Here is a 14,494-nt window from a genome sequence, read left to right as displayed (position 1 = left end):
CTGGAAGAGAAAATTCTGGGTTTTCATGGTCACATGATTGCTCTGGGACCTGGGGCCAGTCAGTTGAGCTTTCTGTGTCGCCGGTGTAAACAGAGGGATTGATTGTAGCTCTGAGGACTTCCTGGCTTCAACCTTCAGGGACTCTGTAGGGTTCCCCAGGTGGCCAAGTCCCCCTCTCCCAGTTGCAGGAAGGGCTTCCTTCTGGATATATGGTCTGTCAAGGGAATGCAACCTCTCCCTGGGTGAGCGCCACTCGCTGCCAGACTGGGACGGGTGGGAGTGGTGCTTGGGGCGGGATAGGCAGGGGAAGCTCCAGGTGTCAGGTTACACTCCTTGCAGGGCACTTCTGGGCCTGAATGGGAGCCAGTGAGAAAGTCCTGCCTTCTCCACCTCTGTTCCTACTGCTGGGTTTTCACAAGGGACATGTGGGGAAATTCCATCTGCCAGGCCTCAGAACCGGTTCGTGGAACCATGACGGCACCTTCCCCCACTCGGTGTGCCTGATTAGCCTCCAGAGGAGGCTTCTGGAAGGTGAGCTGGTGGGGCATTTCTACCCTGTTGTGGGCGATGTGAGGCCAGCACAGACTCCAGGGAGGGCAGCCAGTTTCTACCTAGTCCTGAAAGCAGCACTAAGTTAAACGCTCGCGGGGGTGGGGTGGGAGGGTGGGAAACCCAAGGCTGAGAATACCGTTTGTCTAGAGTGAGACCCGCAGAGCAGTCAGGGGCAGCTTTCTGAATCTCATTATGGGAAGCTGTGAAGCCTTGAGGCCTTGGGGTGCCAGCTAAGGGGGGAAGTGCTCAGTGAGGGCTGAGGGAGGGGCTACCCCTGGGGTCCCTCCTGCTGAAAGTCTGGAGTGGTCAGGGGGATGGGGGCAGAATTAGAGACCTGTCCCAGGACCCTGATTGAGGGTAGAAAGTTATTCCACGTTGGGAGGAGGCTGGGGGCTGATGCAACACTTGAAAATATATATTTATCATTTTTTTTCTGACTAGATAAATACTAGAAAATCTAGAAAAATAGAAAAAAATCCAAAAGAATAAAATAAAAATCACAGCAATCTAATGATCTAGAGTCAACTTCCTTTGACATTCTGGTGTATTTTCTATCAGAATCTGTTTTCTAAACACAGGCCTAGATCTTACATTTGAAGGGCCCAGGGCAAGAGTACAATTGGAGTTCCACATACCGTGTGTTTAAATATTTAATATTTAAATCATTTTTTCTAAGAAAGATTTTCTTCTAAAAGATCAAAATTATCTGTTAAGACCAAAAGGCAAAATTCAAATTACAATGAGTAAATATTAAAAATTTAGATGAAAATTATTTCTGTAAAGTAGACATTAAAATTTTTAAAAAACATTTGATTACCTTCCATTAGCTATTAAAAATAGCACAACTATGCTATTTGAATGGCCAGGGTCCAGGGTCCATAGTTGTCAATGTAAAGAACTGATATATTTCATACATATTATGTCTAGACCTACACAGAGGCAAATTTAAGAGTACAATGAATCGTTTGCTATTGCAAAATATTCCTCCGCTGTTAGGTGCAGCTGTTGCAGATATGCTGCTAATTAGCGAGTACCTCTGGAAGTACGAATTAGAACATGAAGAAAAGCAAGGAAATGGACGGTTAGCACTGCTAGGATACTATACCTTGTTATGTATGAAAATGTTGCATTCCATGCGACCTGAGAGGAAGTTTTTGACAAATTAATTTGTCTATTCTCTTACATGCTTAAGCACGTCCACTACTCAAATTTTCCCTGTACTCTGAAGCATCGTCCATCTCTGATGTCAGCCACAGCACAGCCCACATGGTGTTGTGACATTGGGTTTCAGTCCCTTTTGTCTCAAAGACAGAGGGCAAGAGCTGGAGACACGTTTCCTGGGTCTTGATGATGTTAGTCCCAAGTTAATATTTAGGGTTACGCTATGCAGCACTGAGCACCAGGTCGCAAGGAACAGAAGTGCCTATGTCTTCCTAATAACTATTTGCCTATGTGTGTTTATTAAATGCCGAACACTTTGAATTGTGAGAGCTAAGGCATGGACCACACTTACCCAGGTCTAAGGTCTAAGGTCTAAGCATGTGTGTGTGTGTATAAAACTATGTATATATTTAATTTAAAATTAATGTATTTATTTTAATATTGTAAGGTCTAATTTTTAAAAATACATGTAGAGAAAATTAGTGCTAAATAGTGAGTACCTCTGGAACCACAAATTACATTTTATATGCACAAGGAATTTTAAAATATTAGGAATGTACAATATGTATTATTTCCTCAGTTTTCTAGCATGATTTTTTCTTTAAAAACATCTTCTAAAAATTTATTTTTAATGATTATACAGTATTCCACAAAACAGATATGTCATTACTTATTTATTTATTGAGACGAAGTCGCACTCTGTTGCCCAGCCTAGAGTGCAATGGTATGATCTCGGCTCACTGCAACCTTGGCCTCCCGGGTTCAAGCAATTCTCCTGTCTCAGCCTCCTGAGTAGCTGTGATTACAGGTGCCCGCCACCATGCCCGGATAATTTTTGTATTTTTAGTAGAGATGAGGTTTCACCATGTTGGCCAGGCTGGTCTTGAACTCCTAACCTCAAGTGATCCACCTGCCTCAGCCTCCCAAAGTGTGAGCCACTGTGCCTGGCTGTGTCATCATTTATTAAGGCAGTCCTGTCGTGGTTGTTTCCAATTTTTATGTTGTTTCCAATTTTTCTCTACTATCAACACCACCACAATGAACATCCTTGTGTGCATCTAGGATATATTTCTGGAAGTGGCATCCCCAGGTCAGAGCATATACATTGTGTATATTTAGTTGAATCAGGGATTCAAAAAGACCTTTAAAAAGACCCAAGTTGCATTGACAAGCTCTTTTATTTTTTGTTTGTTTAGAGTTGGTCCCAGGTAGACCAAAGCCTGCAGGCAGTACTAGAACTGGCGCAGGGAATGGGGTCTGGAGTTACGGATCCGGACTCTCTCTGAGCTTGGGCAAGTCCCTTCCCCTGTCGGGGCCTCAGTTTCTTTATCCATTCAAAGAAGACTCATTGGTACTGATCTAGCAATAAAAAAAAAAAGGGGGGGAAATAAAAAAAAGAACAAAGAGGAGTCAGAGTAGGTTGCAGAGTCCTTGCAATCAGAAACTCTCTGATTCTGGGAGGCTTTGCTTGCTGGGTAAGTGGAGCCAAGCTCCAGGCTCTGGGGCTCTGTCCCTGAGACCATCCTGCCCCCTGCTGGCCAGTTGCCAAATGCCAGCTTTGTTCCTGACTCCCACAGGGAGATTCCCCAGAAATTTGCTGGACTCCCAGCAACTCAGTTGCCCACTGTGAAAGCAGCAGGCTACAAGAGCATAAGAAGTGAGCACTGACATTGCTACAATTCATTCAGCTGCTGTTTCATTTCTGGAAATTACATTCTTTGGGCTGTGCTTCCAAATGTCTCATTTCATTCGTTTGTTCAGCAAATGGTTCCAAGTTCCTCCTTTGTGTCAGGGCTATGTTAGGGGGCTGGGGACACAGTGTTTACCTGCAAAAAATGCACAGGCTAGATAGGGCCAAAGAACTGGCCATAGGTTACTACTGTACAGAGGACAGAGAGGGGCACAGAGAGAGGGCTTCAGATGTTTAATTATTAGGCTATTGCTGAGCTTTCGAACCCCCGATCCTCATCTGTCTAGATAAAGAGCATAACTAGATGTATACTGGGTTGAAGAGCATCCCTCCTTAAAACTTGTCCACCCAGAACCTGTGAATGCAATACAGAGTCTTGGCAGATGTAATCAAGTAAAGATGAGGTCATGCTGGTGGGCCCTAATCCAGTGATGGGTGTCCTTATAAGATGAGGAGACAGAGACCCAGAGAGACACGCCGAGGAGAAGGCCAGGCGAAGGCACTCAGAAGTCCCGGAATGATGGGGATTGCCAGGAACCACCAGCAATTAGAAGAGGCAAGGAAGGATTTCTCCCCTGGAGCCCTCAGAGAGACCATGGCTAGCTGACACCTTAATTTTGGACTTTGGGCCTCCAGAAATATGGGTCAATACATTGATATTGTTCTAAGCCACCCAGTTTGTGGTAATTTGTTGCAGCAGCCCTTAGAAACTAATGCAACAAACTCCTTGAGGATGAAAGTTAGCAAACTGAAGAGTACTAGTAATCTAAGTGAGTGTGTGTGTCTGTGTGTCTGTGTGTGTGTCAGGGTGGGAGGAGCTGGGAGTCTCAAGTTGCAGCTTCATCTCGGCTGACTGGCTGTGTGTCCTTGGGTAAGTCCCTTCCTTCCCCTCTCTGGGCATTGGTTTCTTGGTCTGTGTAGGAAGACATTAGACTAGCCCAGTAGCTTTTGCAGTTAATTCTGCTGCTGTTTCATTTCCGAAAACTGCATTATTTGGGACCATACCAAAACCCTTTTTTCTTTTCTTTTCTTTTTTTTTTTTTTTTTAAATAATCAGGGCCCTTTTTTTTTTCTTCAAACAAAAGTAAACATATTGCCCTGCATATAAACGAGCACAGCTAACCCGTGCCAGGCACAGGGTCCTGGGGCTGGTGAAGCACTTTTGGGATTTCCTGACCCTTCTCCAAGAGCACCACAGTTGTGCTGGATCCTGTACTGGCCCTCTGGCATTCAGAAGGTGACATCTGATGTCAAATAACTGTGGGTAAACCCAGAGTGAGTCCCTTTCTTCATGATTTAACAGGAAGGTTTGTTTAGTCCTTGGGGTGTATGAGTCTGGATCACAGAACTTTTATGTGGACTCAGGGAGGGTGAGTGTATCAGTTTCCTGTGGCTGCTGTAGCAAATGGTCACACAGCTGGTGGCTTCATACAACCGGAATTTATTCTCTCGTAATTCTGGAGGCCAGAAGTCCCAAATCAGTCTCACCGGGTGGAAACGGAGGTGCTTGTGGGGCCATGCTCCCTCTGCAGGCTCTAAGGGAAAGTCCTTTCCTCACGTGTTCCAGTCCCTGGTGGCTGCCTGTGTTCCTGGCTTGGGGCCACGTCTCTCCAATTTCTGCTTCTGTGGCCACACTGCCATTTCCTCTGCCTGTGTTAAATCTCCCTCTACCTCCCTCTTATGAGGACACCTGTGACTGTCTTTATTCCCCTCCTCGCCAGATAATCGAAGATCATCTATCTCATTTTCAATTTAACCACACCTGCAGAGTCTATTTTGCTGTATAAGGTAAGTGCACTGTCTAATCTGGGAATTAGGCCCTGATACTGGGGCCATCATTCAGTGCACTATAGAAGGTGATGTATCCACAGTGAAGCCCATGGCAGAGACCAACTCTGTCAGTTTCTCTTATTCTCATTACTCCCACCCTCCCTCTCTGCCCAGGAAAGAAGCTATAGAAGGCATTTGGAGCCCTTTTTTGGGTAAGGAGTGGAGGTAGGGAGAGAGGAGGCTGTGGCATTGTTTGCCGGCCAACCTGCTGGGCAGCTCCTGCTGAGCTCAGGGCACAGGAAGGCAGAGCCATTCCCACGGAGAAACAGAACAAGGCCCAACCTGGCAGCCGTGTCTGGAGGTAGCCCTTTGTCAAAAGTTCATCTGACCAGGGAGAGAAAGTGCATACTCAGAATTAGATCTTGTGCAAGGAGCTTCCCTGTGACATGTAATCCTCTCAAGAACCCTCTGACACAGAGGTTATTAGGACCACTTTACAGATGAGAAAACAGGCTCTGGGAGGGCAGTGACTTTCCAAGGATACATAGTGTTAAAAACTTCAGCTGAATTAAATGTAAAGGAATTTAATTGAGCAATGAATCACAGCAGATTCAGAGAGACTCCAGGATGTCTCCTGGTCAGAACAAATTGATAGACAAAAAAAGGGAAGTGACGTACAGAAATCGAAAGTGAGGTACAGAAACAGCTGGATTGCTTACAGTTTGGCGTTTGCCTTATTTGAATACAGTTTGAACACTCAGCAGTCTATGAGTGGTTGAAGTATGCCGCTGGGATTGGCCAAAACTCAGCTATTGTTACAGGCGCATACTCCTAAGTTAGGTTTTCAATCTTGTCAGCCTGTTAAGCTAGGTTACAGTTTGTCCACAAGGACTCAAATGCAGAAGTATGGAGCTCTGGCTGGGGGCGGTGGCTCACAGCTGTAATCCTAGCACTTTGGGAGGCTGAGGTGAGTAGACCACTTGAGGTCAGGAGTTCGAGACCAGCCTGGCTAACATGGTGAAACCCTGTTGCTTCCAAAAATGTAAAAAATTAGCCAGGCGTGATGGTGCGTGCCTGTCATCCCAGCTACTCGGGAAGCTGAGGCAGGAGAATTGCTTGAACCCAGGAAGCAGAGGTTGCAGTGAGCTGAGATTGTGCCGCTGCACTCCAGCCTGAGCGATAGAGTGAGACTCCATGTCAAAAAAGAAGAATGGAGTTCTTCTCAGGCCATATTTAGTTTGCTTTAACAATAGCTAGTGAATGGTGGTGCTAGAGACCAAAGCCATCACTGCCTGCAGGTTTCAGAATATCTGCTTGGGTCTGGGTTTCTGCTGCTCTGAGCTAAGCAGCATGCTGTGAGCATGGGGTCAGAGCACTGGACGCGGGTCTGGGAGCAGAGCCTCTCTTTCTCAGTGGTTCTACTGTGGGCAGGTTATTCCAGTTCTCAGAGCCTCTGTTTCCTTGTCTATAGCGGGCTGAGAATCCTTGACCTAAGTCCTGGGTTAAGAGGTTCCAGGGAACGCGTATTCAGGAAAGCCTTTATACACCCACTGCCCACAGAGGAGGGGTTGCAGTTCCGGTTTTCCTGGAGCAGCAAGCTGTGGGTGGCCTTCCAGGAGGAACGGTGCTGAGAGCAGGGCTTGTGGGTCTGGCCCCAACAAGTTAACGGACCCCTCCAGAGGTACCCGGCAGGCAGGGAGGGGCCTCCAAAGCAGTCTAGCTTTAGGGGATGGCCATTCAGGGTAATTCAACATATATTCAGTGGGTCCCATTCTGGGACAAGCTCTGACTGGGTGATGATGACAAGACGTGGTGGTCCCCACCTTCAGCAACCTCTCCAAGAGAGATGGGCATGTACATAGCTGTAAGAGAAAACAGGGCATGATCAGGTCTGGCAGAGTCACAGACACGCACATGGGACACAGAACAGAGGCAGGGCCCGTGGGTGGGCAGTGACATTATGATCCACTATGTAGTCCGATTTCTTTAGCTCCTCCAGTTTGCTTATCACTCTCATCCTGGGGACAGAGAAAGAATAGTTATTATTGTCCTAAATAACTTAAAAATGTAATGGCTACCATAGAGCATGTAGAAGATGCATATAAGCAAAAAGAAGAAGATAAAAAACATTTACAATCCCATTGCTCAGTTGTCAATCTCGTTGCTCCATTGTCAATATTTTGGAGTATTTCTTCCTAATTTTTCTCCATAGATTTTACCCTGCGTACTATTTTGTAGCCTTCTTTTTAGAAAACCTAACAGCAAATAATTTTGTGTTACTAATGGTTTTGTGAACCTATGTGTTTAACTGCATATACAATATTCCATCAAATGGTTGTGTCACACTTTAACCAGCCCCTAATGATCAGATATTTGGTTTGTTTCCTTTTTTTTTTTTTTTTTCACTATTACAAGCAGAATCTGGAATAAAATTCCTAAAATTTTTACATCTTTGTTCACGAAGTTAATTATTTCCTCCAGACAAATTCCATAAATATATATATGTATAATTTGAGACAGGGTTTTGGTGGGGCAAGGTGGCTGATGCCTATAATCCTAGCTCTTTGGGAGGCCGAGGCTAGGAGTTCGAGACCAACCTGGCCAACATGATGAAACCCCATCTCTATTAAAAATGCAAAACATTAGCTGGGTGTCATGGCACATGCCTGTAGTCCCAGCTACTCGGAAGGCTGAGGCATGAGAATCACTTGAACCCAGGAGGCGGAGGTTGCAGTGAGCTGAGATCGAGCCACTGCACTCCAGCCTGGGTGACAGAGTGAGACCCTGTGTCACCCAGGCTGGAGTGCAGTGGCATGATCATGGCTCCCTGCAGCCTCAGCCTCCCGGGCTCAAGTGATCCTCCCATCTCAGCTTCCAATTAGCTGGGATCACAGGAGTTTACTACCCCACACGACTGATTTTTTTTGGATTTTTAGTAAAGACAAAGATGAGGTCCTGCTTTGTTGCCCAGGCTGGTCTTGTTCTCCTGGGTTCAAGCAATCCTCCTGCCTCAGCCTCCCAAGGTGCTGGCATTATAGGAAATCCTCTAAATAAGTTCCTATGTTTGGAGTTGAGCAGTTTTTTCTATGTTTAAGGCCATATGTATGTGTGTATTTCCCCATTCTCCCATCGGTGGGTTCGTGTTTCCCTGATAGATTTCTAGGACTCTGAAGCACTAGACAGAGGACTATGCCCCCACTCCCACTGTATTGCTGAGGAGGCTGAGGTTTGATGAGGGTAAATGACTTACCCAAGGTCACTTGGGCCAGTAAGTACTAGACGGAAACGCCAGCCCTGGGCTTTGGAGTCACTCTCTAGTACTTTGTCCACTGCGTCACACTGATAGATGACCCTCTCCTATGGTTCTGGGGGAAAAATTCAAGCCTGCCTTGTTTCAATTTAGTCTTGATTCTTAAAATAATCTATTCTCTAACATACAGTAGTGTTAGCAGAGAAAATATGTTCTGCCACTTATTGCTAAAGGAGCTGGAGATCCGCGGTGGGCTGTGACCCTTTAAGAGCGTGCCCTCCATACTGATAAATCAGGCCCTGGCAGGCTGTGCGGAAGATTAGTGCTGACGGGTGTGGAGACAGTTAGTGCAATTATTAACAGGAAACTGTGGCTGGGGATGAGCTGGCTCTGTGTGCATGTGAGCACCTGGATCCCCAACCCAGGGGCTAGACTCTGAGAGCAGCCTGGACTGGAGTACGGTCTGCCAGCCCAGCCCAACCCCAGGGATGGCTCTCAGCTGTGCAGTGCACGTGCATCCACCCCACTCTGCTCTGTTGGTCTTGTGGCCACTTGCAGCGCCTGGACGAGAGAAAGAGCTGGATCCTGCATCTGGTGCTACATGGGTTTACGTTTGTCCATAAGCACCTCCCTGTTCCCCCTGCCTCAGTTTCCCCACCTGTTTAGCCAAAAGGTTGGACACAATAGTCTCTAAGGGTTCTTCCGAGTCCAAGTCTGCCTGCCTTCCCCATCTGTCCACCCTGGCCGTTCTGGCCTATTGACTGCCTGAACACCTGAGCAGACACCCATAGAATGTGCTGTTTGGTGGGACCTTACCATCCTTTCACCCAATCTCAGGTCACACACTTTTGCAATGTTTGCAAGAAAGACAATTTTATCTTTTTCTACCTGGACTTATATTTAATTTTATTTAATTTTATTTATTTTTTTTTTTGTGATGGAGTCTTGCTCTGTCACCCAGGTTGGAGTGCAGTGGCGTGATCTCAGCTCACTGCAACCTCCGCCTCCCAGGTTCAAGTGGTTATCCTGTCTCCGCCTCCTGATTAGCTGGGATTACAGGCACATGCCACTGTGCCTGGCTAATTTTTTGTATTTTTAGTAGAGATGGGGTTTCACCATGTTAGCCAGGATGGTCTTGATCTCCTGACCTCGTGATCCGCCTGCCTTGGCCTCCCAAAGTGCTGGGATTACAGGCGTGAGCCACCATGCCCAGCCTTATTTTTAATTGTTTTTTTGAGACAGAATCTCGCTCTGTCACCCAGGCTGGAGTGCAGTGGCGCGATCTCAGCTCACTGCAACCTCTGCCTCCCGGTTTAAGCAATTTTTGTGCCTTAGTCTCCAAAGTAGCTGGGATTATAGGCATGTGCCGCCATGTGCAGCTAATTTTTGTGTTTTTAGTAGAAACGAGGTTTCACCATGTTGGCCAGGCTGGTCTCAAGCTCCTGGCCTTAAGTGATCTGCTCACCTCAGCTTCCTGAAGTATTGGGATTACAGGCATGAGCCACTGCGTCCAGCCCTGTACTTACTGTTTTCTTCGGAGTCATTCAGCTGCACTGCAGGAGGGCCATCTCAGAGAATTCCAAGTGATCTCAGTTACTTTGGGTTCTCTCTTCCCCTCACTCTTCATCTGCCAGAATTTGTGTCTAAATTTTGGGTGGGAGTTCACTCGGTGCCTTGGCAAAAGAGAGCTGGGGCTGCCTGTGTTTTGGAAGACACTCATCTGTGCTGTCAGCCTTTGAGATCCAGACTGCCGCTCCACCATCCCTCATTCTCAAAGCATACTTCTCCAGAGGTAAGAGCAATCTCACCCACTTTAGAGGCTGCTAAGGGGCATGAGAGAATCCAGCTGCTCTCTTCCACGACAGGAAGCCACAGGGCTCCTAAGGCCCTCTCTGCTCAGGTACACCACACACAGCCGTTTCTACTCTGTCCCTCCCACACTACCCTTGGCACTTGCGAACTCTGCCAGGTTTGATCCTCTGTGGGCTCCCCTGGGGAAGAGGCCCAGCACTCTCCCACTTGAAGATTCTCCAAATCCACCTGAGATTTTTGTCATCCCTGTAACTCTGGCCTAAGCCTAGGGAAGGGCAGGGTTCAGGGCTTCTCCATCATCCCACCTCTGACATGGTTCTCTCTCCCAGCCCAGCAGGTTTTAAATTTCTTTTAGGTGAAAAAAAAAAAACCAAAAAAACAAAACCTGACTCCGACAAATGATGCATTGTTCCCAGTCCTTTCATCTGATTCCTTTTTTTGTTGTTCTTTTAAATCTCTCTGATTCTGCTAAAACAACTTGATTGCCTATTGCGCAATTTGAGTGAGGCAAGAGAAAACGTTATAAGGAAATATGGAGGAAAACACCTCAGTGTATGGCCCAAATATTATCTGGCCCCATTAAGACGGAGGACTGGAGGCTTGGTGAATCCATGGTGGATCTGGGACTGATCCTTGGGTTACACTCTGCCTTTCTCTGGAGCCACATTCAGATGTGAGAAATCCTGCTTTTCTTCAAGTGAAAAACATCCTTGTCTATGTGCTTTCTACCCCTCTTGCTTCTACTCTGAGGCCAGACCCTGGGCAGCCAGGGAGCTCCTGTGGGGTTAGCAGTCGCCCAGATGACCTGGCCCAAGAGGACTACTCAGTGCCAGCCCTCTGTTACCCCTGTCCCAGGATCCTGGTCATGACTGTAGCCAGCCACAGAGCCGTAGAGGCCAGGTGAGGGCTGCAGTCTCCTCTCGTCAGCTTTGGTCAGCATTGCAGAGTCAACTTGGAGCCCCACACTTTGTTATTTAAAAAAAGCTTTTATTGCTTACATTTATTATTATACAAGTAGTGTGCATTTGTTATAAGAGCCAGAAAATAAAGATAAACAAAAAGAAGAAAATAAAACTCATGTACAATCCTAATATCAAGAGAAAACCGTTTTCAACATCTTGGGGTCCATCATTATCCCTGCATATGTCTTTTTCATTTTTAAAGAAAAGAGATCAGACTGTACACATTATTTTTCATTTAATATAATTCTAAACTATTTTTCTATTAAATGTACTTCTGCAAGGTTATTTCCAAAAGCCATATGGTATTCCAGCAGGTGCTGAAATGGAGCAACCACCCCTTATTATTGGAAATATAGATATTTCTTTATTTCATATATATATACACACATATATATACACATATACACATATGTGTATATATATAATTATAATTTTAGAGATGGAGTTTTGTCATGTTGCCCGAGTTGGTCTTGAAGTCCTGAGCTCAAGTGATCTGCCCACGTTGGCCTCCCAAAGTGCTGGGATTACAGGTGCGAGCCACCGCACCCAGCCTTCTTTCTTCTTCTTCTCTTTTCTTTTTTTTCTTGAGACAGAGTCTCACTCTGTTGCCCAGGCTGGAGTGTGGTGGTGCAAACACAGCTCAAGCAATCCTCCTGGCTCCACCTCCCAAGTAGCTGGGATCACAGGTGTGTAACACCATGCCCAACTAATTTTCTAAGCTTTTTCTTTTTTTCTTTTTTTCTTTTTTTTTTTGTAGAGACAAGGTCTCACCATGTTGCCCAAGTTGGTTTTGAACTCCTAGGATCAAGCAGTCCTCCCACCTTAGCCTCCCAAAGCACTGGGACTACAGGCATGGGCCACCTCACCTGGCCAAAAGTATTTTTAATGTTTTAATTTTATTAAACTGAACAACATAAAATTTCTAACATTTGACTGTTCTTGACTTAAAAAATGGCAATTTTATATGATTTGACCAAACATAAATGATGCTGCGGTGAACATACTTGAGACTAATCTTTGCATAATTTTTTTCTGATTACTTCTAGGATTGCATTCCTAGAAATCCACTTGCTGAGTGAAAAGGGATGCATGCTTTTGAAGAGACCCACACTTTAGTACACTGACCTCCTGGCATGTGTCCAGGGCAGAGAGAGAAAAGGGATGAGGGTGAGAAACCGTTTTAGGAACTGGCTGTTGGGTGTTGGGCTTGGCCATTTTCCTGGCTGCTTCCCTCACTAGGCTGTGGCCCTGGACCTGTGGCAGCCCAAAGGGAGGAACTCCAAGTCTGGAGAGCGATCAGCAGGGTTTTCGTAGTGAGACAACTGCTGTTTTGTTTCAGAGATACTGGTTTGGTGAAGTCTCAGCCATTTCAAATTCCATCTAACTTCCACCAGTCTTTGAAACTCTGCCTGAACTTAGGATCCTCGGAGTCTTGGGATCAGAAACCCTCTTTTCCAGGGAAAGGTGACTCAGTAATAAGACGGCCCCTCCCTTCCTGCTCCTTAGAGATGAGGCCTTTCTAAAGGACTCACGATTGCCTCCATGGTTTTGAATGTTTTAAAATGTAACTTGGCCTCGAGGGTGGACCCAGGCCTGGCTGTGGAGTGAGGTTCTGATGGATTCTGGGGCGGCAGACCTCTCGAACCGTCGAAGCGTGCAGGCTGAATTTTAAAAATAATTGTCCTTTTTAATGATGTAAAACATGTCATCTAGATTAAAAAATAAACACACTTTATTACTTTCCCAGTCCTTTCTTCCTCCCTCCCAGGGCCAGATGGGGATTGCTTGAATATTTCTGGCGTATTTCACATATTTAATAACGCCCTTGGAGGTTCTTCTAGAACTGATGAAAATGTGGGATTGAACTCTGCCTATAGACAGTGTTCACAGAAAAGAAAGCTGCTGGTGGGTGGGCATGTGTTGGGGTGGGGGTGGGAGATGGGGGGGCGGGGGCACGCTGTTTTGGAAGCAAGTCAAAGGCATGTACTTTTTATCTTGAGCAACAAAGGACATTGTTTCACTGTCTCTCCGCCCCAACTCTTGCCTTTTGAGGGTTGGGGGAGCAGAAGGAAGAAAAGAGAAAAAAAAATCACTGCAGCTAAAAAAACTAGAAAGGCTTCAGAGAATCAGGCCTTCCGCCCTTCCCCGACAGCTTTCCACTAGCTCTCTTGAGCGACAGCGAATCCAAGAAAATAATTAAAGCTTTAATTTATTTATACATCTTCTCTATAGATATTATAGATCTCACAATCACCGCCTGCTAATTTATGCACGCAGAGCCTGAGGCAGCCCGGAGCGGCCAGGACTGGGGGGTCCGAGCCCCTCGGAGCGGGATGGCTGTCAGCCCCCGCGGTGGCCGCACAAAGGCTGGGGTCCCGGCGGGCGCACCTGGGTGATGGGCACCTCCCAAGACTCCCCGGGACGGAGGCCTGACAGCGCGCGGCGGCCGCCTTAATAGACTGCGGGATGTTCTCCAGGAGAAGGCTGCGCCGGTCCCCGAGGACAGATCATCAGGCGGAGTGGTCCCCGGAGCAGGATTTATTAGCAGACAGGATGGGGAAGTTGATTAGCCTCCGCGGCTGAACGGACATCCTGTCAGACAGGCCTCTTAATCCAATCACTTACCTGTGGAGGGGAGCCGGCTGCCTCCTCCCGGCCTCCTTCCTCCTCCCGTGGCACCTGCGGGGCCACGCGGGGTGCCCAGGCGCCAGGGCACACAGGCCGGGCCTCTCCATCCCTCCCGTGCCTGGCCTCGCTCCTTGATTCAGTCTCGTGATTGACGCAACCTGCAGGCTGCTCTTTTGGGCTCACTGCCCTGGTGGTGACTGTCTCGCACAGAGATCTTACCTTCTGTGGCTCCCTCTTCCCCACTCAGGAAAATCCCCTTCCCCTCCCTGGTCTTGCCTCATTTGACCCTGAACCGCCTTTCCAGCTTCATCCTCCACTAGTCCCTCTCTTGAGTGGCCTCTCTCCATTTCCTGAACCTCTCCTGCCTGCCCCCTGCCCTTGCTTCAGGTATGGGGTCTACTTAGACTGTTTCTCTCTCTCTCTCTTTTTCTCCAAATCCTTCTCGTCCCCCGGGGTCTAGCCCACAAGCCTCACCTTCCCTGATTCCACCCCCCTCCCTCCAGGCCCAGGTAATTTCCCTCTGGTCTGAAGCTTTATCCATCTGTGTTGGGTGAGGATGCCAGGCCCAAATTCTGCTTCTGCCTCACCAGCTCTGCAGCCAGATGACCTCACTGGCCTCTCCTTCTGGGGATGACAGCAGCAAGTTCCTCCAGGGTCTGCTGAGGACCA

The 14,494-nt window shown here is 47.1% G+C and overlaps 1 long non-coding RNA gene across 3 annotated transcripts in view; it reads left to right on the top strand.

The window, feature by feature from the left end:
- Positions 1-337: 337 nt before the first annotated feature.
- The window catches only part of LOC135967408 (uncharacterized), a 32,616-nt gene continuing 18,459 nt past the window's right edge, over positions 338-14,494 (top strand). For all 3 annotated transcript variants that reach the window (XR_012425038.1, XR_010581514.2, XR_010581513.2), the window contains exon 1: positions 338-531. This is a non-coding gene — a long non-coding RNA (uncharacterized lncRNA). The remainder of the gene's footprint in view (positions 532-14,494) is intronic.

The sequence above is a fragment of the Macaca fascicularis genome, chromosome 15, assembly GCF_037993035.2.
Source record: "Macaca fascicularis isolate 582-1 chromosome 15, T2T-MFA8v1.1".
In the NCBI taxonomy this organism is placed as follows: domain Eukaryota; kingdom Metazoa; phylum Chordata; class Mammalia; order Primates; family Cercopithecidae; genus Macaca; species Macaca fascicularis.
The sequence above is the reverse complement of the archived record's forward strand: the minus strand, read 5'-3'. Positions and strand labels throughout refer to the sequence as shown.